Source organism: Triticum dicoccoides, chromosome 6A (genome assembly GCF_002162155.2).
Source record: "Triticum dicoccoides isolate Atlit2015 ecotype Zavitan chromosome 6A, WEW_v2.0, whole genome shotgun sequence".
Taxonomy (NCBI): Eukaryota; Viridiplantae; Streptophyta; class Magnoliopsida; order Poales; family Poaceae; genus Triticum; species Triticum dicoccoides.
Window position 1 is genome coordinate 400,888,240 of NC_041390.1, and position 25,595 is coordinate 400,913,834.

A 25,595-nucleotide genomic window follows, 5' to 3' on the forward strand; every position below is an offset into this window, starting at 1 on the left:
AATCTGCACGTCCATCGCAGGATCATACATCCTCCATGGTTCTCTGATGCCATTGAACACAAGGGCTTCATTTACGTTGTCGACTCCTTCTATGGCTGGACGTATTGCTGGCCTACTCCAGTCATCGCTACAAATGGCTATTACAGCAGTATGTTACTTTCCTATGATATCATGATGGCTTGCTTATATTAGTGTCAACATTTTCTGAAAAATTGTTCATGCTCATAACATGTTGTTCTTAAGATTGACTAAACCAAGAGCCCTTTTTTATTTGACTCCAACTTGATATGATGTTGTAGGCCGCCTGGTGTCCCTACCCTTCCTAATCCCATAACCTTTCAAACAAAAGCGGCATGGCAGTTGCAGGTGGTTCCTGGCTCGATCAGACGACAGCAAAAGATTGATGATCGTTCGCATGTACCGGACATGTTGTTTCATGGAATACAATCACAGTCACTGCAAGGTCTTTGAGCAGGATCCCAGCTTCTCTGGGCCTTTAGGAATTTTTAACTGGAGGCTAGTAAGTAGCCTTGGTACACACTCTCTGTTTGTCAAACTGAATTATCCGATTAACCAGGAGATAACCGATGGCAAGGATCATGATGGCAGCGCGGTTTCGTTCATCGGGCAAAACTATGTGTACACAGTGTACCATGCGTCTCTGCATGCACCATACCCTGATATGTGCCGCCACGCTCTGCAGCCCAAAGTAGGAGAGAGGGTCGCAAGTATCAGACTTCGACCTGCTGGCTGGAGTTTCCCCCGTCAGGCACCCATCTGGTTCAAGCCGTCAGCCAATCTCCACAGCTTAATAAATAGTAACGCCTAACTGAGCCAGTTAGTTAGATGCATACACTTTGTGTAGTAGGATCTTTATTTAGTTTGATGCATACACTTGTTCTTTTTTGGTAGCCCTTTTGTAATGATGGCTGATGTTTGGTTTGGAAGAGAGAGCTGCGTCTTCACTCTTCTGGCCTGCTTACTGCTTCTGTTGCACCCCCAGCCCTGGTTGCTGTTGTTGCTGTTTTCAATGTACAATCAGTAGTATATTTCGTCTGTTGGTTGAATAAATGTGTTGTTACAACGACAAACACAATGTTTTGGAAGTTGTTGCACGGTTCGATCCTTTAGCGCCCCGTACCGTACGTAGCGCATGCTATTTATCATACAGAACACATTTTTTTGAAACTCAGAACACATTTTCCACTTGTTGATAACATGCAGCCCACTGATGAAGGCCCAATAGAGAAGCCCATAATTAACTGGAAGGGAGGCTCTCACATGAATCCGGCCCAGGTACATGCTCATGGTCCCCTAAACATAAATAAGTAAATAAATAAATAAATAAATAAAGCTAAATGCTCATGCACCAGTTCTTTGGGAAAATAGGTAGCCCAGTATTTCTTTTTGAAGAATACCCAAGCTAGGCCTATTTGTTTTCTCTGAATTACTGGGCTGCAAATCTTTCAAGATGAGGAGGGATGCATTTCGGCCTGGCTTAAGACTATGGTCAATGTCTGTTAAAAGTAATATCAAAAGGGGTTGAAAATTCCAAAAAAAATTATAGCAAATGGGATATAAGTTTCTTTTTTTGTTTTTGTTCTTCACTGATATCTTATACGTATTTCATTGGATTTAACATGACATAGTACTAATTTATTTTTAAATTTGTTTTAGTATGGCTATTAATTTTTGGATTAAGAATATTTCGTTCCCCAGCAAAAATTTGCGAATTTTCAAAATTTCCCATATATTTAGTTAATTTTTTGACCCAGGTACTGACCAGAAAATGGCCAGCAATTCTAAAAATGGAAAACGGGCTGCAATAAATTCCATATGGATTAGAAAATGAGTAAAAATTATAAAAATAATAGCAAATGTGTTGTACACGCCACATATTTCGAGGCTGACTTGTTTACGCAAGGCTTTGTCAGTGAACACACGATTCTAGCAGTACTTAGTGTTGGATGTCCATCCAACGGCCGACGTGCTTCTTCAATCTCTGATCTTCCTGCTCCAGCCGCCTAAACTAGCGCCGGCGGGACTGCCTGCTCCCTCCTCTTGTGGCCCGCTGTGATGCCGCACTGGCTTCCCCGGCCCACCCTACTCCCTCCGCTGGCCTGGCCGTACGCAATCAACTGCCTCCTTATTACGTGAAAAAATGATTCCCCCCACTGACATCTGGGGCGCACCGGTTGGGAGGCTGACCTGTGGGCCTACTAAGTTGACGCGTACGCAGGGCTTGTCAACTTAGTCAACAAACGATTCTAGCAGCAGTAACCGTTGGATTTGAATCGAACGGTCCTGCTGCTTCTCCAATCGCTGCTCTTCTTGCACCAGCCGCCCAAAACAGCGCCGGGGAGACCGCCTGCTCCTGCCTCCAGTGGTTGGTTGTGCTGCCGATGAGGCCTCATCGCCCCCTACTACTCCCACCGCTAGCCAGGCCCTGCGGCGACGGCAGCCTCACACTGCAGCCGAACTAGTGAACCCTTGTACTCCTCTCCGTGTGGGCATCCACTGCCGCGTCTTCCCCGGCTCCGCGTCGTCCCTTTCCTAGGCCTCGCCGTCGTCCACCGCCTTGGTGCTCTCGGCGCGGCGTGGTCAACGTGGTCAATGACGTTCCATCGGAAGAGTACTGTACGTGGAGAGGCTGACAGCTGGGTCCACGGCCACAGCCCAGTTTTTTTGTGATTTCCCAAGTAAGTCGCTTTGTCAGGCCTGTTGGGCTGCAAATCTTTCAAGACGAGGAGAGCTTTCATTCGGCTAGCCGAGAAAATGGCCCATCAGTAATGAGAAATGGGTTGTACATTTTTAAAACACATCAAACCGGCAATTAGTTTCAAATATCTTTTCTTCATTTCGAGATTTGAAATTACATTAATTTTTATGCGGGGAGAATTTGTTGGATTTTATATTGATATACATTTATTTTTAAAATCAGTTTGAATGTGAGTCAAAATTTCCGGATTAAAAACAGTTCGGACCGCACCGAAATATGCAAAATTTCGTATAATTTTTTAACCGTGGCCAAAATATGGGCTGTAATGCTAACAAAAAAATATGGGCTCCAAAAAAACATTAATAATTAGCAAATGGGCTGTAAATTATTAGAAATAATGGCAGATGGGCTGTATGATGTTTTCCACAGATTTGAGGCTTTCCTAAAAAAAGGTTGACGCACAAGCAGTGACTGTTGGATGGCCATCCAACGGCCGTCATGCTTCTTCAATCTCTGCTCTTCTTGCTCCATCCGCTCAAACGGGCGCCGGCAGGACCGCCTGCTCCCTCCTCCCCGTGGCCGGCTCTGCTGCCGCGCAGGCCTCACCGCCCCACCGTACTCCCATCGCTGGCCTACCCATCCCTCTACTCACCCACACCTGCTGTTATTCTCCAGCGACGGCAGACGAACCAGTAAACCCTCGTACAATCGTACTCCCCTCCGCATGGGAAACAACTGCCGAGTCTTCCCTGCCTTCGTGTCGTTCCCTTCCTAGGCCTCGCTGTCGTCCACCGCCCTGGTGCTCTCGGCGCGGCCTAGTCAACGTGGTCAACGACCGACATTCATCTGAAGTGGACTGTGCGTGGAGAGGCCGACAGCTGGGTCCACGGCCGCACGCAAGGAAATGTCTACATATTACGCGCAAAATAATGATTTCTCCACCTGACATCAGGGACCCATCAAAAGGGCCTCTGTATTTCATGAAAAAAATGTTACCGCCGCTGACAGCTCAGACCCACCAGCTATATCTTCGCACGCAAGGAAGTGCCTCCTTATTACGCTCAAAAAATGAATACCCCCCTGCTAGCTGGGACCCACCTTGGTGGGAGGCTGACTTATGGGCCTACTAAGTTGATGGGGACAGAGGGCTTTGTCAACTTAGTCAATATGCATGATTCTAGCTCCAGTGACCATACGATGTCCATCCAACGGCCGTAGTGCTTCTTCAACCTCTGGTCTTCTTGCTCCAGCCGCCCAAACCAGCATCGGTCGTGCCTTGTGCTCCTGCCTCCCGTGGCCGGCTGCGATGCGGTGGAGGCCTCACCGCCCCCTACTACTCCCACCGCTGGCCAGGTCATCCCTCTACTCACCCACACCCCCTGTTATTCTGCGGCGACGGCAGCCTCACACCGCAGCGAACCAGTGAACCTTCGTACTCCTCTACACGTGGGCATCCACTGTCGCGTCTTCCCCGGCTCCGCGTCGTCCCCTTCCTAGGCCTCGCCGTCGTTCACCGCCCTGGTGCTCTCGGCGCGGCATGGTCAACGTGGTCAAGGAACGGCTTCCATCGGACATGGACTGTACGTGGAGAGGCTGACAGCTGGGTCCACGGCTGCAGCAAGGAAGTGCCTCCTTATTACGTGCAAAATAATTATTCCTCCACCTGACAGCGGGACCCACCGGACGGGCCACCGTATTTCGCGAAAAAAATGTTTCCCCTTACTGTTGGGACCCACCAGCTACATCTTCGCACGCAAGGAAGTGCGTCCAGGCAAAAAAACGATTCGCCCCCTGACTGCTGGGACTGACCAGCTACATCTTTGCAGGCAAGGAAGTGCCTGATAGTCAGGACCCACCTGGTCGAAGCGTACGTAGCATTGTCATTCTGGTCGCGAACGTGTACGTACATACTAGTCGATGTAGAGGCACGCATGTGTCGTAGTAGAGGCGCGCACGTAGCATTTACATGTACGTACAGCGGCCAGGGTGCAAGAAAGAAAATACGGCCACGTATGTGTACATCGGGCGGGGTCTCGAACGCCTACTCGCGCATACGTACGGCCAGGGCTCGTGTACATGGCTGGGTCAGAACGGAGAAACAGCATCATCGTCGTGTTCATGGGGAGGCAACGGAATGCGTTGTGTTCATGGGGAGGCAACGGAATGCGTCGTGTTCATTGGGAGGGCTTGGACGGAACAGGCGATGGAAACGAGGCCTGGCGTACCGCAGAACGGAGGAAACGGCCTTGTGTTCGACCAGCCACGTTCGAAACGGGATCCTGTTCATCGGGAGGGGTCTGGCATACCGCAAAACGGAGGAAACGGGCCTCCTACGGTCGAAACGGGGGTCCTGTTGATCGGAAGGGGTGTGGCGTACCGCAAAACGGAAGAAACTGACTTGTGTTGGAGCGCTACGGTCGAAACGGGGGTCTTGTTCATCGGGAGGGGTGTGGCGTACCGCAAAACGGGACTCCACGGGATATTGTTCATCTCCACCGTCGACCCCCTCCAGCCTCCACGAGCTACTGTTCATCCACTGTCGATCTCCTCCAGCCTCCACCTGCGATTGTTCATCCACGGGCTCCTGTTCATCCAGCCTCCACCGCGCGCTACTCCACCGGCTATTGTTCAACCAGCCCTCTCCACGGGCTCCTGTTCAACCACCCCTCCACGGGCTACTGTTCATCCCGCCCTCCATCGTCTACTGTTCATCCTGTCCTCCACGGGGTGGTCCTGTTGATCCAGCCCTCCACGGGGTCCTGTTCATCCAGCCCCAACCGGCTCGATCGATCGGGGTCCTGTTCATCCAGAGGCAACACCACGGGGTCCTGTTCATCCACCCCCACCGGGAACTGTTCATCCACCCCCCCCTCCCGCAACGCTCACTGTTCATCCAGAGGTAGCATCGATCGGCTTCAGTTAGCAGCAGTAGCGAAGGAATCGCTCGATCGGGTTCAGTTAACAGCCATCGATCGATCGCTCGGGTTTAGTAACGCGTAGCCTGCAGTGCAATCGCTCGGCTTCAGTTAGATCCCAACGCCTCGCACACACGCGCGTACGTGTACGAGAGAAACGCGCATCGCTCGGCCCCCAACCTCCCACCGTAACCGGGAACTCCCCGAAATTTTCGTCCCCCTCGCTTCTACCACGGTTTTTTCCGTCATGGACGGCCCAAAGAATGTCATGCAGCTGCGTCTCCGGCCCGCCCAGGACGAAAAGCCCATTTTCTGTCATGATTTTTTGTCATAGAAGTAGGATCCCACCACATCTATGATGATACCGGGTTTTGTCACAATTATCATCATAGAAGTGTCATATGTATGACAGAAAAAAATTCGTTCGGCCCAAAATGTCATAGATGTGTCTTTTTTGTAGTGTGAGGCATGGGCGAGATACCAATGGAGTGGATGAAATGTTGTCCACATCAATTTCCTCATCCAACTGCTCTGACGAAGCAGCAGAAGGATTTTCTTCATCTGATCCACTAGGGATTTCATAATCCTCACCAAAGGGAACGATCTCCTTTAATGGCATGCTTGAGACAGGAACAACATCAATAGTATTTTCAAAAGAGCTCGTCAAAGTCTTCACTTTCTTTGGTGCTGAAGACTCTGAGGCTGCGGATGCTTTCCTTTTCTTCGTTGCTGCTCGCTCCGCAGCTTTGTTTTCTTCACTTCTAATGCAGAAGGAAGAACATGACTTGGCCTTGGTGCAGGAGGAGCAGAGGAAATTGGTTCATTTACCTCAGGCGCAACTGATGCAGTTGCCCTGGCTTGTTCAGTGTCTTCTGGCTCAGCAGCAGACGTTTCAGCTGGCCAGGCTTGTTCTTTAGGCGCAACACTAGAGGTTGCTCTGGCAGTTTCTTCGGCGTCTGGAATGTCTTCATCAGCCCTGGTACTTTCATTTTCATCAGTTACCTGATTTTCATCAGCGGTGCTGGCATGTTCTTCAGTAGGCTAAGCAGATGCTTCAGCCTGAGGAGATTCATGTTGCGTTGGGGCTGCAACATTGGAGGTGAATCCCTTTGCCATGTTGATGAATCTGACCTTGGCTCGCAGCCAATCTGCATGGTATACGTCAAAATCATCACTAAGTGCCTAGATATCAGCTTGCACAGTCACAAGTTCATCAGTTGTCATTTTGACAATGTTTTTCTTCAAAAAATGCTCTTTCTTGTACTAAGCCTTCTTGAGCTTCCTGGCCCTCTCAAATTTCCATTTTTCTTCGCCTATGAAGGCGATCAGCATGTGACTTTGGCCAGAAGTGAGCTTGAAGTTAGGCATAGGTGTGTTGGGGTCCTTGTGCCAGAGATCAACAAAATCAAGGATTAGCTTGGGATCCAACAGAAGAGGCACATATGTGCCTTTGGCTCTAGCGGCCCTTTTTTGTCTATCTCTGATGATTCCAGCGAGTTCTTCATCATCAACTTCGTCTTCACTGGACGGCACATGAAAGGCAACCTACTTCTTGTGAGGACTTGGTCTAGAGCCTTGTCCAGTAGTAGCCTTGGTCTGCAGCAAGGTTGGGTCTGTTGAGGATTGCGGAGGAGCTGAAGAACTTGCAGAGGCTCCTGAGGCAATTGATATGCCTATGATCGTTTGGCAAGTGGCGAGATGCACAGGTGCCGAGGACTATGTCGGAGCAACTGAGGGATTTGCAACAGGAGGAACTGGAGCAGCTTGAGGAATTTTCCTTGAGGGCATAGACGAGCTGGGTCATGTGGGCATTGTTGATGTGCTCGGTGGTTTGCGAGCAGGCTTCTTTTGCATAGACTTCCTGGGCTTGCTAGTAGAGGCCTCAGCAGCAGCAGAGTCTTTGTTGAATTTCCTCACTGCCTCTTTGTCCACTTTGGCCAGTTTAGCTTGTCGCTTGGCCCATTCAGCAGGAAATTCCTCACCTTTTCTGATGCTAGAGGGATCAGCTTCTTGGCCAGGTGCCAGTGGAGGTCTTGGGCATGGAGGGTGTATAGCGAATTTCTTCATGTACTTGGGAGTGACATAGCGATATTCCCTCCATTCTCTGGCCCATCTCTTCTAAATCATCTGAAAGCGCACTTTGAAGGAAATATGCCCAAGAGGCAATATTAAAGTTATTATTTATTTCCTTATATCATGATAAATGTTTATTATTCATGCTACAATTGTATTAACCGGAAACATAATACATGTGTGAATACATAGACAAACAGAGTGTCACTAGTATGCCTCTACTTGACTAGCTCGTTGATCAAAGATGGTTATGTTTCCTAACCATAGACATGAGTTGTCATTTGATTAACGGGATCACATCATTAGGAGAATGATGTGATTGACTTGACCCATTCTGTTAGCTTAGCACTTGATCATTTAGTTTGTTGCTATTGCTTTCTTCATGACTTACACATGTTCCTATGACTATGAGATTATGCAACTCCCGTTTACCGGAGGAACACTTTGTGTGCCACCAAACGTCACAACGTAACTGGGTGATTATAAAGGTGCTCTATAGGTGTCTCCGAAGGTACTTGTTGGGTTGGCATATTTCGAATTAGGATTTGTCACTCCGATTGTCGGAGAGGTATCTCTGGGACCACTCGGTAATGCACATCACAATAAGGCTTGCAAGCATTGCAACTAATGAGTTAGTTGCGGGATGATGTATTACGAAACAAGTAAAGAGACTTGCGGGTAACGAGATTGAACTAGGTATTGAGATACCGACGATCGAATCTCGGGCAAGTAACATACAGATGACAAAGGGAACAACGTATGTTGTTATGCGGTTTGACCGATAAAGATCTTCGTAGAATATGTAGGAGCCAATATGAGCATCCAGGTTCCGCTATTGGTTATTGACCGGAGATGTGACTTTCTCGAACCCGTAGGGTCTGCATGCTTAAAGTTCGATGACAGTTATATTATGAGTTTATGTGTTTTGATGTACCGAAGGTAGTTCGGAGTCCCAGATGAGATCGGGGACATGACGAGGAGTCTCGAAATGGTCGAGACGTAAAGATCGATATATTGGACGACTATATTCGGGCATCGGAAAGGTTTCGAGTGATTCGGCTATTTATCGGAGTACCGAGGAGTTATGGGAATTCGCCGGGGAGTGTATGGGCCTTATTGGGCTTTAGGGGAAAGAGAGAGAGGCAGGCCGCGCGCCCCCCAAGGCCTAGTCTGAATTGGACTAGGGGGAGGGCTGCGCCCCCTCCTTCGTTCTCTTCTCTTTTCCCTTTCCTTCTCTCCTACTCCTACTACTTGGAAGGCCTCCTGTTCTACTAGAAAAGGGGGAATCCTACTCCAGGTGGGAGTAGGACTCCCCTAGGGCGCGCCATAGAGAGGGCCGGCCCCTCCCCTCCTCCACACCTTTATATACATGGCCAGGGGGCACCCCATAGACACAACAATTGATCTGTTGATCTTTTAGCCGTGTGCGGTGCCCCCCTCCACCATAGTCCACCTCGATAATACTGTAGCGGTGCTTAGGCGAAGCCCTGCGTCGGTAGAAAATCATCATCGTCACCACGTCGTCATGCTGACGAAACTCTCCCTCAACACTCGGCTGGATCGGAGTTCGAGGGACGTCATCGGGCTGAACGTGTGCTGAACTCGGAGGTGCCGTGCATTCGGTACTTGATTGGTCGGATCATCAAGACGTACGACTACATCAACCGTGTTGTGCTAATGCTTCCTCTTTCGGTCTACGAGGGTACGTGGACAACACTCTCCCCTCTCGTTGCTATGCATCACCATGATCTTGCGTGTGCGTAGGAATTTTTTTGAAATTACTACGTTACCCAACAGTGGCATCTGAGCCAGGTTTATGCGTAGATGTTATATGCACGAGTAGAACACAGGTGAGTTGTGGGCGATACAAGTCATACTGCTTACCAGCATGTCATACTTTGGTTCGGCGGTATTGTTGGATGAAGCGGCCCGGACCGACATTACGTGTATGCTTACACGAGACTGGTTCTACCGACGTGCTTTGCACACAGGTGGCTGGCGGGTGTCAGTTTCTCCAACTTTAGTTGAACCGAGTGTGGCTACGCCCGGTCCTTGAGAAGGTTAAAACATCGCTAACTTGACGAACTATCATTGTGGTTTTGATGCGTAGGTAAGAACGGTTCTTGCTCAGCCCGTAGCAGCCACGTAAAACTTGCAACAACAAAGTAGAGGACATCTAACTTGTTTTTGCAGGGCTTGTTGTGATGTGATATGGTCAAGACGTGATGAGATATAAGTTGTTGTATGAGATGATCATGTTTTGTTGAAGTTATCGGCAACTGGCAGAAGCCTTATGGTTGTCTCTTTATTGCATAATATGCAAGTGCCATGTAATTGCTTTACTTTATCGCTATGCGATAGCAATAGTTGCAAAAGCAATAGTTGGTGAGACGACCATGTGATGACACATTGATATAGATCAAGATGATGGAGATCATGGTGTCATGCCGGTGACGATGGATATCATAAAGGTGCTTCGGAGATGGAGATCACAAGCACAAGATGATGATGGCCATATCATATCACTTATATTGATTGCATGTGATGTTTATCTTTTATGCATCTTATTTTGCTCTGATTGACGGTAGCATTATAAGATGATCTCTCACTAAATTTCAAGATAAAAGTGTTCTCTCTGAGTATGCACCGTTGCCAAAGTTCGTCGTGCCCAGACACCACGTGATGATCGGGTGTGATAAGCTCTACGTCCATCTACAATGGGTGCAAGCCAGTTTTGCACACGCAGAATACTCAGGTTAAACTTGACGAGCCTAGCATATGCAGATATGGCCTCGGAACACTGAGACCGAAAGGTCGAGCGTGAATCATATAGTAGATATGATCAACATAGTGATGTTCACCATTGAAAACTACTCCATCTCACGTGATGATCGGACATGGTTTAGTTGATATGGATCACGTGATCACTTAGATGATTAGAGGGATGTCTATCTAAGTGGGAGTTCTTAAGTAATATGATTAATTGAACTTAAATTTATCATGAACTTAGTCCTGATAGTATTAGCATATCTATATATGTTGTAGATCAATAGCTCGCGTTTAGCTCCCCTGTTTTATTTTTGATATGTTCCTAGAGAAAACTAAGTTGAAAGATGTTAGTAGCAATGATGCGGATTGGATCCGTGATCTGAGGATTATCCTCATTGCTGCACAGAAGTATTATGTCCTTAATGCACCGCTAGGTGATAGAACTATTGCAGGAGCAGATGCAGACGTTATGAACATTTTGACAAAAGCTCAGTATGATGACTACTTGATAGTTTAGTGCACCATGCTTTACGGCTTAGAACCGGGACTTCAAAGACGTTTTGAACATCATGGACCATATGAGATGTTCCAGGAGTTGAAGTTAATATTTCAAGCAAATACTTGAGTTGAGAGATATGAAGTCCCCAACAAGTTCTATAGCTAAAAGATGGAGGATAATAGCTCAAGCAGTGAGCATGTGCTCAGATTGTCTAGGTACTACAATCGCTTGAATCAAGTGGGAGTTAATCTTCCAGATAAAATAGTGATTGACAGAGTTCTCTAGTCACTATCATCAAGTTGCTAGAACTTCGTGATGAACTATAATATGCAGGGGATAACGGAAATTATTCCCAAGCTCTTCGTGATGCTGAAATCGATGAAGGTAGAAATCAAGAAAAGCATCAAATGTTGATGGTTAACAAGACCACTAGTTTCAAGAAAAGGGCAAAGGGAAGAAGGGGAACTTCAAGAAGAACGGCAACCAAGTTGTTGCTCAAGTGAAGAAGCCCAAGTCTGGACCTAAGCCTGAGACTAAGTGCTTTTACTACAAAGGGACTAGTCACTTGAAGCGGAACTGCCCCAAGTATTTGGCGGATAAGAAGGATGGCAAAGTGAACAAAGGTATATTGGATATACATGTTATTGATGTGTACTTTACTAGTGTTTATAGCAACCCCTCGGTATTTGATACTAGTTCAGTTGCTAAGAGTAGTAACTTGAAACGAGAGTTGCAGAATGAACAGAGACTAGTTAAGGGTGAAGTAATGATGTGTGTTGGAAGTAGTTCCAAGAATGATATGTGTTGGAAATATGCCCTAGAGGCAATAATAAATTGATTATTATTATATTTCCTTGTTCATGATAATCGTTTATTATCCATGCTAGAATTGTATTGATAGGAAACTCAGATACATGTGTGGATACATAACAACACCATGTCCCTAGTAAGCCTCTAGTTGACTAGCTCGTTAATCAATAGATGGTTACGGTTTCCTGACCATGGACATTGGATGTCGTTGATAACGGGATCACATCATTAGGAGAATGATGTGATGGACAAGACCCAATCCTAAGCCTAGCACAAGATCATGTAGTTCGTATGCTAAAGCTTTTCTAATGTCAAGTATCATTTCCTTAGACCATGAGATTGTGTAACTCCCGGATACTGTAGGAGTGCTTTGGGTGTGCCAAACGTCACAACGTAACTGGGTGGCTATAAAGGTACACTACGGGTATCTCTGAAAGTGTCTGTTGGGTTGGCACGAATCGAGATTGGGATTTTGTCACTCCGTGTAAACGGAGAGGTATCTCAGGGCCCACTCGGTAGGACATCATCATAATGTGCACAATGTGACCAAGAGGTTGATCACGGGATGATGTGTTACGGAACGAGTAAAGAGACTTGCCGGTAACGAGATTGAACAAGGTATCGGTATACCGACGATCGAATCTCGGGCAAGTAAAATACCGCTAGACAAAGGGAATTGTATACGGGATCGATTGAGTCCTTGAAATCATGGTTCATCCGATGAGATCATCGTGGAACATGTGGGAGCCAACATGGGTATCCAGATCCCGCTGTTGGTTATTGACCAGAGAACGTCTCGGTCATGTCTGCATGTCTCCCGAACCCGTAGGGTCTACACACTTAAGGTTCGATGACGCTAGGGTTATAAAGGAAGCATGTATGTGGTTACCGAATGTTGTTCGGAGCCTCGGATGAGATCCCGGACGTCACGAGGAGTTCCGGAATGGTCCGGAGGTAAAGATTTATATATAGGAAGTCCTGTTTCGGCCATCGGGACAAGTTTCGGGGTCATCGGTATTGTGCCGGGACCACCGGAAGGGTCCCGGGGGCCCACCGGGTGGGGCCACCTGCCCCGGGGGGCCACATGGGCTGTAGGGGGTGCGCCTTGGCCTACATGGGCCAAGGGCACCAGCCCCTAGAGGCCCATGCGCCAAGATATAGGAAAAAGGGGAGAGTCCTAAAGGGGGAAGGCACCTCCGAGGTGCCTTGGGGAGGATGGACTCCTCCCCCCTTCTTAGCCGCACCCCTTCCTTGGAGGAAGGGGCAAGGCTGCGCCTCCCCCCTCTCCCCTGCCCCTATATATAGTGGAGGGGAGGGAGGGCATCCATACCTGAGCCCCTGGCGCCTCCCTCCCTCCCGTGACACCTCCTCCTCTCCCGTAGGTGCTTGGCGAAGCCCTGCAGGATTGCCACGCTCCTCCATCACCACCACGCCGTTGTGCTGCTGCTGGATGGAGTCTTCCTCAACCTCTCCCTCTCTCCTTGCTGGATCAAGGCGTGGGAGACATCGTCGAGCTGTACGTGTGTTGAACACGGAGGTGCTGTCCGTTCGGCACTAGATCATCGGTGATCTGAATCACGACGAGTACGACTCCATCAACCCCGTTCACTTGAACGCTTCCGCTTAGCGATCTACAAGGGTATGTAGATGCACTCTCCTTTCTACTCGTTGCTGGTCTCTCCATAGATAGATCTTGGTGACACGTAGGAAAATTTTGAATTTCTGCTACGTTCCCCAACAGTGGCATCATGAGCTAGGTCTATTGCGTAGATTCTTTGCACGAGTAGAACACAAAGTAGTTGTGGGCGTCGATATTGTTCAATATGCTTGCCGTTACTAGTCTTATCTTGATTCGGCGGCATCATGGGATGAAGCGGCCCGGACCAACCTTACACGTACGCTTACGTGAGACCGGTTCCACCGACAAACATGCACTAGTTGCATAAGGTGGCTGGCGGGTGTCTGTCTCTCCCACTTTAGTCGGATCGGATTCGATGAAAAGGGTCCTTATGAAGGGTAAATAGCAATTGGCATATCACGTTGTGGTTCATGCGTAGGTAAGAAACATTCTTGCTAGAAACCCATAGCAGCCACGTAAAACATGCAAACAACAATTAGAGGACGTCTAACTTGTTTTTGCAGGGTATGCTATGTGATGTGATATGGCCAAAAAGGATGTGATGAATGATATATGTGATGTATGAGATTGATCATGTTCTTGTAATAGGAATCACGACTTGCATGTCGATGAGTATGACAACCGGCAGGAGCCATAGGAGTTGTCTTTATTTATTTGTGACCTGCGTGTCAACTTAAACGTCATGTAATTACTTTACTTTATTGCTAACTGTTAGCCATAGTAGTAGAAGTAATAGTTGGCGAGGCAACTTCATGAAGACACGATGATGGAGATCATGATGATGGAGATCATGGTGTCATGCCGGTGACGATGATGATCATGGAGCCCCGAAGATGGAGATCAAAAGGAGCAAAGTGATGATGGCCATATCATGTCACTATTTGATTGCATGTGATGTTTATCATGTTTATACATCTTATTTGCTTAGAACGACGGTAGTAAATAAGATGATCCCTTACAACAATTTCAAGAAGTGTTCTCCCCTAACTGTGCACCGTTGCGACAGTTCGTGTTTCGAAGCACCACGTGATGATCGGGTGTTAGATTCTAACATTCACATACAACGGGTGTAAGACAGATTTACACACACGAAACACTTAGGGTTAACTTGACGAGCCTAGCATGTACAGACATGGCCTCGGAACACGGAGACCGAAAGGTCGAGCATGAGTCGTATAGAAGATACGATCAACATGAAGATGTTCACCGATGATGACTAGTCCGTCTCACGTGATGATCGGACACGGCCTAGTTTGACTCGGATCATGTAATCACTTAGATGACTAGAGGGATGTCTATCTGAGTGGGAGTTCATAAGATGAACTTAATTATCCTGAACATAGTCAAAAGGATTTTGCAAATTATGTCGTAGCTCACGCTATAGTTCTACTGTTTAGATATGTTCCTAGAGAAAAATTAGATGAAAGTTGATAGTAGCAATTATGCGGACTAGGTCCGTAAATTGAGGATTGTCCTCATTGCTTCATAGAAGGCTTATGTCCTTAATGCACCGCTCAGTGCGCTGAACCTCGAACGTTGTCTGTGGTTGTTGCGAACATCTGACATACACGTTTTGATAACTATGTGATAGTTCAGTTAAACGGTTTAGAGTTGAGGCACCAAAGACGTTTTTGAAACGTCGTGAAACATATGAGATGTTTTGAGGGCTGAAATTGGGATTTCAGGCTCGTGCCCATGTCAAGAGGTATAAGACCTCCGATGACTTTCTTAACCTGCAAACTAAGGAGAAAAGCTCAATTGTTGAGCTTGTGCTCAGATTGTCTGAGTACAACAATCATTTGAATCGAGTGGGAGTTGATCTTCCAGATAAGACAGTGATGGTTCTCCAAAGTCATTGCCACCAAGCTGTTAGAGCTTCGTGATGAACTATAACATATCAGGGATAGATATGATGATCCTTGAGGTATTCGCGATGTTTAACACCGCGAAAGTAGAAATCAAGAAGGAGCATCAATTGTTGATGGTTGGTGAAACCACTAGTTTCAAGAAGGGCAAGGGCAAGAAGGGATAGTTCATGAAACGGCAAATCAGCTGCTGCTCTAGTGAAGAAACCCAAGGTAAAACCCAAACCCGAGACTAAGTGCTTCTGTAATAAGGGGAACAACCACTAGAGCAGAATTACCCTAGATACTTGGTAGATAAGAAGGCTGGCAAGGTCGATAGAAGTATATTGGATATACATTATGTTAATGTGTACTTTACTAGTACTCCTAGTAGCACCAGGGTATTAGATACCGGTTCGGTTGCTAAGTGTTAGTAACTCGAAATAAAAGCTACGGAATAAAACGGAGACTAGCTAAAGGTGAGCTGACGATATGTGTTGGAAGTGTTTCCAAGTTTGATGTGATCTAACATCGCACGCTCCCTCTACCATCAAGATTAGTATTAAACCTGAATAAGTGCTCTTGCACATAAAGGAATGGTTTATTGAATTTTGATCGTAGGGATACACATTTTCATGCCAAAAGATATAAGATAGTAATGATAGTACCACTTACTTGTGGCGCTGCCATGTAAGTCATAATGGTATAAAACGCATGAAGAAGCTCCATGTTGATGGATCTTTGGACTCACTCATTTTTGAAAAGTTTGAGACATGCGAACCATGTCTATTGGTGTATATGCATGAAGAAACTCCATGCAAATGGACCGTTTGAACTCACTTGATTTTGAATCACTTGGGACATGCAAATCATACCACATGGGCAAGATGACTGAAAAGCCTCGTTTTCAGTAAGATGGAACAAGATAGCAACTTGTTGGAAGTAACACATTTTGATGTGTGCAGTCCAATGAGTACTGAGGCATGCGGTGAATATCGTTATGTTCTTACTTCACAGATGATTCGAGTAGATGTTGAGTACATTTACTTGATGAATCACGAGTCTGAATTATTGAAAGGTTCAAGTAATTTCAGTGTGAAGTTGAAAGATCGTCGTGACAAGAGGATAAAAGATCTATGATATGATCATAGAGATGAATATCTGAATTACGAGTTTGGCACAGAATTAAGACATTGTGGAAATTGTTTCACAACTAATACAGCCTGGAACACCATAGTGTGATGGTGTGTCCAAACATCATAACTGCACCCTATTGGATATGATGCATACCGTGATGTCTCTTATCGAGTTACCACTATCGTTCATGGGTTAGGCATTAGAGACAACCACATTCACTTTAAATAGGGCACCACATAATTTCGTTGAGACGACACCGTATGAACTATGGTTTGGAGAAACCTAAGTTGCCGTTTCTTGAAAGTTTGGGGCTGCGACGCTTATATGAAAAAGTTTCAGGTTGATAAGCTCGAACCCAAAGCGGATAAAATGCATCTTCATAGGAAACCCAAAACAGTTGGGTATACCTCCTAATTCAGATCCGAAAGCAATATGGATTGTTTCTAGAATCGGGTCCTTTTTCGAGGAAAGGTTTCTCTCGAAAGAATTGAGTGGGAGGATGGTGGAGACTTGATGAGGTTATTGAACCGTCACTTCAACAAGTGTGTAGCAGGGCACAGGAAGTTGTTCCTGTGGCACGTACACCAACTGAAGTGGAAGCTTATGATAGTGATCATGAAACTTCGGATCGAGTCACTACCAAACCTCGTGGGATGACAAGGATGCGTACTACTTCAGAGTGGTACGTAATCCTGTCTTGGAAGTCATGTTGCTAGACAACAATGAACCTACGAGCTATGGAGAAGCGATGGTGGGCCCGGATTCCGATAAATGGCTCAAGGCCATAAAACCCGAGAGAGGATCCATGTATGAAAACAAAGTGTAGACTTTGGAAGAACTACTTGATGGTCGTAAGGCTGTTAGGTAAATATGGATTTTGAAAGGAAGACATACAATGATGGTAAGTGTCACCATTAAGAAAGCTCGACTTGTCGTTGAGATGTTTTCCGACAAGTTCAAGGAGTTGACTACGATGAGACTTTCTCACTCGTAGCGATGCTAAGAGTCTGTTGGAATTATATTAGCAATTACTGCATTTATTTATGAAATCTTGCAGATAGGATGTCAAAACATTGTTTCCTCGACGATTCTTGAGGAAAGGTTGTATGTGATACAACCGGAAGGTTTTGTCTATCCTGAAATATGCTAATAAGTATGCAAAGCTCTAGCAATCCTTCTGAGGACTGGAGTGAGCATCTCGGAGTTGGAATGTATGCTTTGATGATGATCAAAGATTTTGGGTGTATACAAAGTTTATGAGAAACTTGTATTTCCAAAGAAGTGAGTGGGAGCACTTTAGAATTTCTGATGAGTATATGTTGTTGACATATTAATGATCAGAAATGACGTAGAATTTCTGGAAAGCATATAGGGTTATTTGGAAAGTGTTTTCAATGGAAAACCTGGATTAAGCTACTTGAACATTGAGCATCAAGATCTATAAGGATAGATCAAAACGCTTAATAGTACTTTCAAATGAGCACATGCCTTGACGTGATCTTGAAGGTGTTCAAGATGGATCAGTCAAAGAAGGAGTTCTTGCCTGAGTTGTAAGGTATGAAGTTAAGACTTAAAGCTCGACCATGGCAGAATAGAGAGAAAGGAACGAAGGTCGTCCCCTATGCTTAAGACATAGGCTCTACAGTATGCTATGCTGTGTACCGCACCTGAAGTGTGCTTTACCATGAGTCAGTCAAGGGGTACAAGAGTGATCCAAGAATGGATCACAGGACAGCGGTCAAAGTTATCCTTAGTAACTAGTGGACTAAGGAATTTTCTCAATTATGGAGGTGGTAAAAGAGTTCGTCGTAAAGGGTTACGTCGATGCAAGCTTAACACCTATCCGGATAGATCTGAGTAGAGATACCAGATACGTATAATGGAGCAACAATTTAGAATAGCTCCAAGTAGAACAGTTATTTGGAATAGCTCCAAATAGAACGTGGTAGCTGCATCTAGGAGATGACATAGAGATTTGTAAAGCACACACGGATCTGAAAGGTTCAGACCCGTTGACTAAAACCTCTCTCACAAGCATAACATGATCAAACCCAGAACTCATCGAGTGTTAATCACATGGTAAATGTGAACTAGATTATTGACTCTAGTAAACTCTTTGGGTGTTAGTCACATGGGGATGCGACCTTGAGTGTTAATCACATATCGATGTGAACTAGATTATTGACTCTAGTGCAAGTGGGAGACTGTTGGAAATATGCCCTAGAGGCAATAATAAATTGATTATTATTATATTTCCTTGTTCATGATAATCGTTTATTATCCATGCTAGAATTGTATTGATAGGAAACTCAGATACATGTGTGGATACATAGACAACACCATGTCCCTAGTAAGCCTCTAGTTGACTAGCTCGTTAATCAATAGATGGTTACGGTTTCCTGACCATGGACATTGGATGTCGTTGATAACGGGATCACATCATTAGGAGAATGATGTGATGGACAAGACCCAATCCTAAGCCTAGCACAAGATCATGTAGTTCGTATGCTAAAGCTTTTCTAATGTCAAGTATCATTTCCTTAGACCATGAGATTTTGCAACTCCCGGATACCGTAGGAGTGCTTTGGGTGTGCCAAACGTCACAACGTAACTGGGTGGCTATAAAGGTACACTACGGGTATCTCTGAAAGTGTCTGTTGGGTTGGCACGAATCGAGATTGGGATTTTGTCACTCCGTGTAAACGGAGAGGTATCTCTGGGCCCACTCGGTAGGACATCATCATAATGTGCACAATGTGACCAAGGGGTTGATCACGGGATGATGTGTTACGGAACGAGTAAAGAGACTTGCCGGTAACGAGATTGAACAAGGTATCGGTATACCGACGATCGAATCTTGGGCAAGTACCATACCGCTAGACAAAGGGAATTGTATACGGGATTGATTGAGTCCTTGACATCGTGGTTCATCCGATGAGATCATCGTGGAACATGTGGGAGCCAACATGGGTATCCAGATCCCGCTGTTGGTTATTGACCGGAGAACATCTCGGTCATGACTACATGTCTCCCGAACCCGTAGGGTCTACACACTTAAGGTTCGATGACGCTAGGGTTATAAAGGAAGTTTGTATGTGGTTACCGAATGTTGTTCGGAGTCCCGGATGAGATCCCGGACGTCACGAGGAGTTCCGGAATGGTCCGGAGGTAAAGATTTATATATAGGAAGTCCTGTTTCGGCCATCGGGACAAGTTTCGGGGTCATCGGTATTGTACCGGGACCACCGGAAGGGTCCCGGGGGCCCACCGGGTGGGGCCACCTGCCCCGTGTTGGAAATATGCCCTAGAGGCAATAATAAATTGATTATTATTATATTTCCTTGTTCATGATAATCGTTTATTATCCATGCTAGAATTGTATTGATAGGAAACTCAGATACATGTGTGGATACATAGACAACACCATGTCCCTAGTAAGCCTCTAGTTGACTAGCTCGTTGATCAATAGATGGTTACGGTTTCCTGACCATGGACATTGGATGTCGTTGATAACAGGATCACATCATTAGGAGAATGATGTGATGGACAAGACCCAATCCTAAGCCTAGCACAAGATCATGTAGTTCGTATGCTAAAGCTTTTCTAATGTCAAGTATCATTTCCTTAGACCATGAGATTGTGCAACTCCCGGATACCGTAGGAGTGCTTTGGGTGTGCCAAACGTCACAACGTAACTGGGTGGCTATAAAGGTACACTACGGGTATCTCTGAAAGTGTCTGTTGGGTTGGCACGAATCGAGATTGGGATTTTGTCACTCCGTGTAAACGGAGAGGTATCTCTGGGCCCACTCGGTAGGACATCATCATAATGTGCACAATGTGACCAAGGGGTTGATCACGGGATGATGTGTTACGGAACGAGTAAAGAGACTTGCCGGTAACGAGATTGAACAAGGTATCGGTATACCGACGTGATCTTGACGTGAGCACATGCCTTGACGTGATCTTGAAGGTGTTCAAGATGGATCAGTCAAAGAAGGAGTTCTTGCCTGAGTTGTAAGGTATGAAGTTAAGACTTAAAGCTCGACCATGGCAGAATAGAGAGAAAGGAACGAAGGTCGTCCCCTATGCTTAAGACATAGGCTCTACAGTATGCTATGCTGTGTACCGCACCTGAAGTGTGCTTTACCATGAGTCAGTCAAGGGGTACAAGAGTGATCCAAGAATGGATCACAGGACAGCGGTCAAAGTTATCCTTAGTAACTAGTGGACTAAGGAATTTTCTCAATTATGGAGGTGGTAAAAGAGTTCGTCGTAAAGGGTTACGTCGATGCAAGCTTAACACCTATCCGGATAGCTCTGAGTAGAGATACCGGATACGTATAATGGAGCAACAATTTAGAATAGCTCCAAGTAGAACAGTTATTTGGAATAGCTCCAAATAGAACGTGGTAGCTGCATCTAGGAGATGACATAAAGATTTGTAAAGCACACACGGATCTGAAAGGTTCAGACCCGTTGACTATAACCTCTCTCACAAGCATAACATGATCAAACCCAGAACTCATCGAGTGTTAATCACATGGTAAATGTGAACTAGATTATTGACTCTAGTAAACTCTTTGGGTGTTAGTCACATGGGGATGTGACCTTGAGTGTTAATCACATATCGATGTGAACTAGATTATTGACTCTAGTGCAAGTGGGAGACTGTTGGAAATATGCCCTAGAGGCAATAATAAATTGATTATTATTATATTTCCTTGTTCATGATAATCGTTTATTATCCATGCTAGAATTGTATTGATAGGAAACTCAGATACATGTGTGGATACATAGACAACACCATGTCCCTAGTAAGCCTCTAGTTGACTAGCTCGTCAATCAATAGATGGTTACGGTTTCCTGACCATGGACATTGGATGTCGTTGATAACGGGATCACATCATTAGGAGAATGATGTGATGGACAAGACCCAATCCTAAGCCTAGCACAAGATCATGTAGTTCGTATGCTAAAGCTTTTCTAATGTCAAGTATCATTTCCTTAGACCATGAGATTGTGCAACTCCCGGATACTGTAGGAGTGCTTTGGGTGTGCCAAACGTCACAACGTAACTGGGTGGCTATAAAGGTACACTACGGGTATCTCTGAAAGTGTCTGTTGGGTTGGCACGAATCGAGATTGGGATTTTGTCACTCCGTGTAAACGGAGAGGTATCTCTGGGCCCACTCGGTAGGACATCATCATAATGTGCACAATGTGACCAAGAGGTTGATCACGGGATGATGTGTTACGGAACGAGTAAAGAGACTTGCCGGTAACGAGATTGAACAAGGTATCGGTATACCGACGATCGAATCTCGGGCAAGTAAAATGCCGCTAGACAAAGGGAATTGTATACGGGATCGATTGAGTCCTTGACATCGTGGTTCATCCGATGAGATCATCGTGGAACATGTGGGAGCCAACATGGGTATCCAGATCCCACTGTTGGTTATTGACCGGAGAACGTCTCGGTCATGTCTGCATGTCTCCCGAACCCGTAGGGTCTACACACTTAAGGTTCGATGACGCTAGGGTTATAAAGGAAGCTTGTATGTGGTTACCGAATGTTGTTCGGAGTCCCGGATGAGATCCCGGACGTCACGAGGAGTTCCGGAATGGTCCGGAGGTAAAGATTTATATATAGGAAGTCCTGTTTCGGCCATCGGGACAAGTTTCGGGGTCATCGGTATTGTGCCGGGACCACCGGAAGGGTCCCGGGGGCCCACCGGGTGGGGCCACCTGCCCCGGGGGGCCACATGGGCTGTAGGGGGTGCGCCTTGGCCTACATGGGCCAAGGGCACCAGCCCCTAGAGGCCCATGCGCCAAGATATAGGAAAAAGGGGAGAGTCCTAAAGGGGGAAGGCACCTCCGAGGTGCCTTGGGGAGGATGGACTCCTCCCCCCTTCTTAGCCGCACACCTTCCTTGGAGGAAGGGGCAAGGCTGCGCCTCCCCCCTCTCCCCTGCCCCTATATATAGTGGAGGGGAGGGAGGGCATCCATACCTGAGCCCCTGGCGCCTCCCTCCCTCCCGTGACACCTCCTCCTCTCCCGTAGGTGCTTGGCGAAGCCCTGCAGGATTGCCACGCTCCTCCATCACCACCACGCCGTTGTGCTGCTGCTGGATGGAGTCTTCCTCAACCTCTCCCTCTCTCCTTGCTGGATCAAGGCGTGGGAGACATCGTCGAGCTGTACGTGTGTTGAACGCGGAGGTGCTGTCCGTTCGGCACTAGATCATCGGTGATCTGAATCACGACGAGTACGACTCCATCAACCCCGTTCACTTGAACGCTTCCGCTTAGCGATCTGCAAGGGTATGTAGATGCACTCTCCTTTCTACTCGTTGTTGTTCTCTCCATAGATAGATCTTGGTGACACGTAGGAAAATTTTGAATTTCTGCTACGTTCCCCAACAATATGATCATCATCGCACACTCCCTATACTTTCGGGATTAGTGCTGAACCTAAATAAGGGTTATTTGGTGTTTGCCTTGAGCATGAATATGATTAGATCATGTTTATTGCAATACGGTTATTCATTTAAGTTAGAGAATAACTGTTATTCTGTTTACATGAATAAAACATTCTATGGTTATACACCCAATGAAAATGGTTTGTTGGATCTCGATCATAGTGATACACATATTCAAAATATTGAAGCCAAAAGATGCAAAGTTAATAATGATAGTGCAACTTATTTGTGGCACTGCCGTTTAGGTCATATTGGTGTAACGCGCATGAACAAACTCCATGCTGATGGTCTTTTGGAATCACTTGATTATGAATCACTTGATGCTTGCGAACCATGCCTCATGGGCAAGATGACTAAGACTCCGTTCTCCGGAATAATGGAGCGAGCAACTGACTTATTGGAAATAATACATACTGATGTATGTAGTCCGATGAGTGTTGAGGCTCGGGACGGGTATCATTATTTTCTGACCTTCACAGATGATTTGAGCAGATATGGGTATATCTACTTGATGAAACATAAGTCTGAAACATTTGAAAAGTTCAAAGAACTTCAGAGTAAAGTAGAAAATCATCGTGACAAGAAAATAAAGTTTCTACGATCTGATTACAGGGACAAATATTTGAGTTACGAGTTTGGTCTTCAATTAAAACAATGTGGAATAGTTTCACAAATTCATGCCACCTGGAACACCACAGCATAATGGTGTGTCCGAACGTCATAACCGTACTATTATTGGATATAGTGCAATCTATGATGTTTCTTACCAATTAACCACTATAGTTTTGGAGTTATGCATTACAGACAGTTGCATTCACGTTAAAAAGGGCACCATCTAAATCCGTTGAGACAACACCGTATGAATTGTGGTTTGGCAAGAAACCAAAGTTGTCGTTTCTTAAAGTTTGGGGTTGCGATGCTTATAAGAAAAAGTTTCATCTTGATAAGTTCAAACCCAAATCGGAGAAATGTGTCTTCATGGGATACCCAAAGGAGACAGTTGGGTACACCTTCTATCACAGATCCGAAGGCAAGGCATTCGTTGCTGAGAATGGATCCTTTCTAGAGAAGGAGTTTCTCTCGAAAGAAGTGAGTGGGAGGAAAGTAAAACTTGATGAGGTAACTGTACCTGCTCCCTTATTGGAAAGTAGATCATCACAGAAATCTATTTCTATGACTCCTACACCAATTAGTGAGGAAGCTAATGATGATGATCATGTAACTTTAGATCAAGTTACTACTGAACCCCGTAGGTCAACCAGAGTGAGATCCGCACCAGAGTGGTACGGTAATCCTGTTCTGGAGGTCATGTTAATTGACCATGATGAACCTACGAACTATGAGGAAGCGATGATGAGCCCAGATTCCGCAAAATGGCTTGAGGCCATGAAATCTGAGATGAGATCCATGTATGAGAACAAAGTGGGGACTTTGGTTGACTTGCCCGATGATCGGCAAGCCATAGAAAATAAATGGATCTTCAAGAGGAAGACGGACGGTGATAGTAGTGTTACTGTCTACAAAGCTAGACTTGTCGAAAAAGGTTTTTGACAAAGTTCAAGGTGTTGAATATGATGAGATTTTCTCACTCGTAGCGATGCTTAAGTCTGTCCGAATCATGTTAGCAAATTTCAGTATTTTATGAAATCTGGCTAATGGATAAACAAAACTGCATTCCTTAAAGGATTTATTAAAGAAAGAGTTGTATATGATGCAACCAGAAGGTTTTGTCAATCTTGTGCTAACAAAATATGCAAGCTCCAGCAATCCATCTATGGACTAGTGCAAGCATCTCGGAGTTGGAATATATGCTTTGATAAGTTGATCAAAGCATATAGTTTTATACAGACTTGCGGTGAAGCCTATATTTAAAAGAAAGTGAGTGGGAGCACTATAGCATTTCTGATAAGTATATGTGAATGAAATATTGTTGATCAGAAATAATGTAGAATTATTCTTCAAAGCATAAAGGAGTGTTTTAAAGGAGTTTTTGAAAGAAAGACCTCTGTGAAGCTGCCTACATATTGAGCATCAAGAACTATAGAGATAGATCAAGACGCTTGATAAGTTTTTTCAATGAGTACATACCTTGACAAGATTTGAAGTGGTTCAAAATGGAACAGTCAAAGAAAGAGTTCTTGCATGTGTTACAAGGTGTGAAACTGAGTAAGACTCAAAGCCCGACCACGGCAGAAGATAGAAAGAGAATGAAAGTCATTCCCTATGCCTCAGCCATAGGTTCTATAAAGTATGCCATGCTGTGTACCAGATCTATTGTATACCCTCATTGTGTTTAGCAAGGGAGTACAATAGTGATCTAGGAGTAGATCACTGGACAGCCGTCAAAATTATCCTTAGTGGAATAAGGATATGTTTCTCGATTATGGAGGTGACAAAAGGTTCGTCATAAAGGGTTACGTCGATGCAAATTTTGACACTGATCCAGATGACTATAAGTCTCAATCTGGATACATTTTGAAAGTGGGAGCAATTAGCTAGAGTAGCTCCGTGCAGAGCATTATTGACATAGAAATTTACAAAATACATACGGATCTGAATGTGGCAGACCCGTAGACTAAACTTCTCTCACAAGCAAAACATGATCACACCTTAGTACTCTTTGGGTGTTAATCACATAACGATGTGAACTAGATTATTGACTCTAGTAAACCCTTTGGGTGTTGGTCACATGTCGATGTGAACTATGGGTGT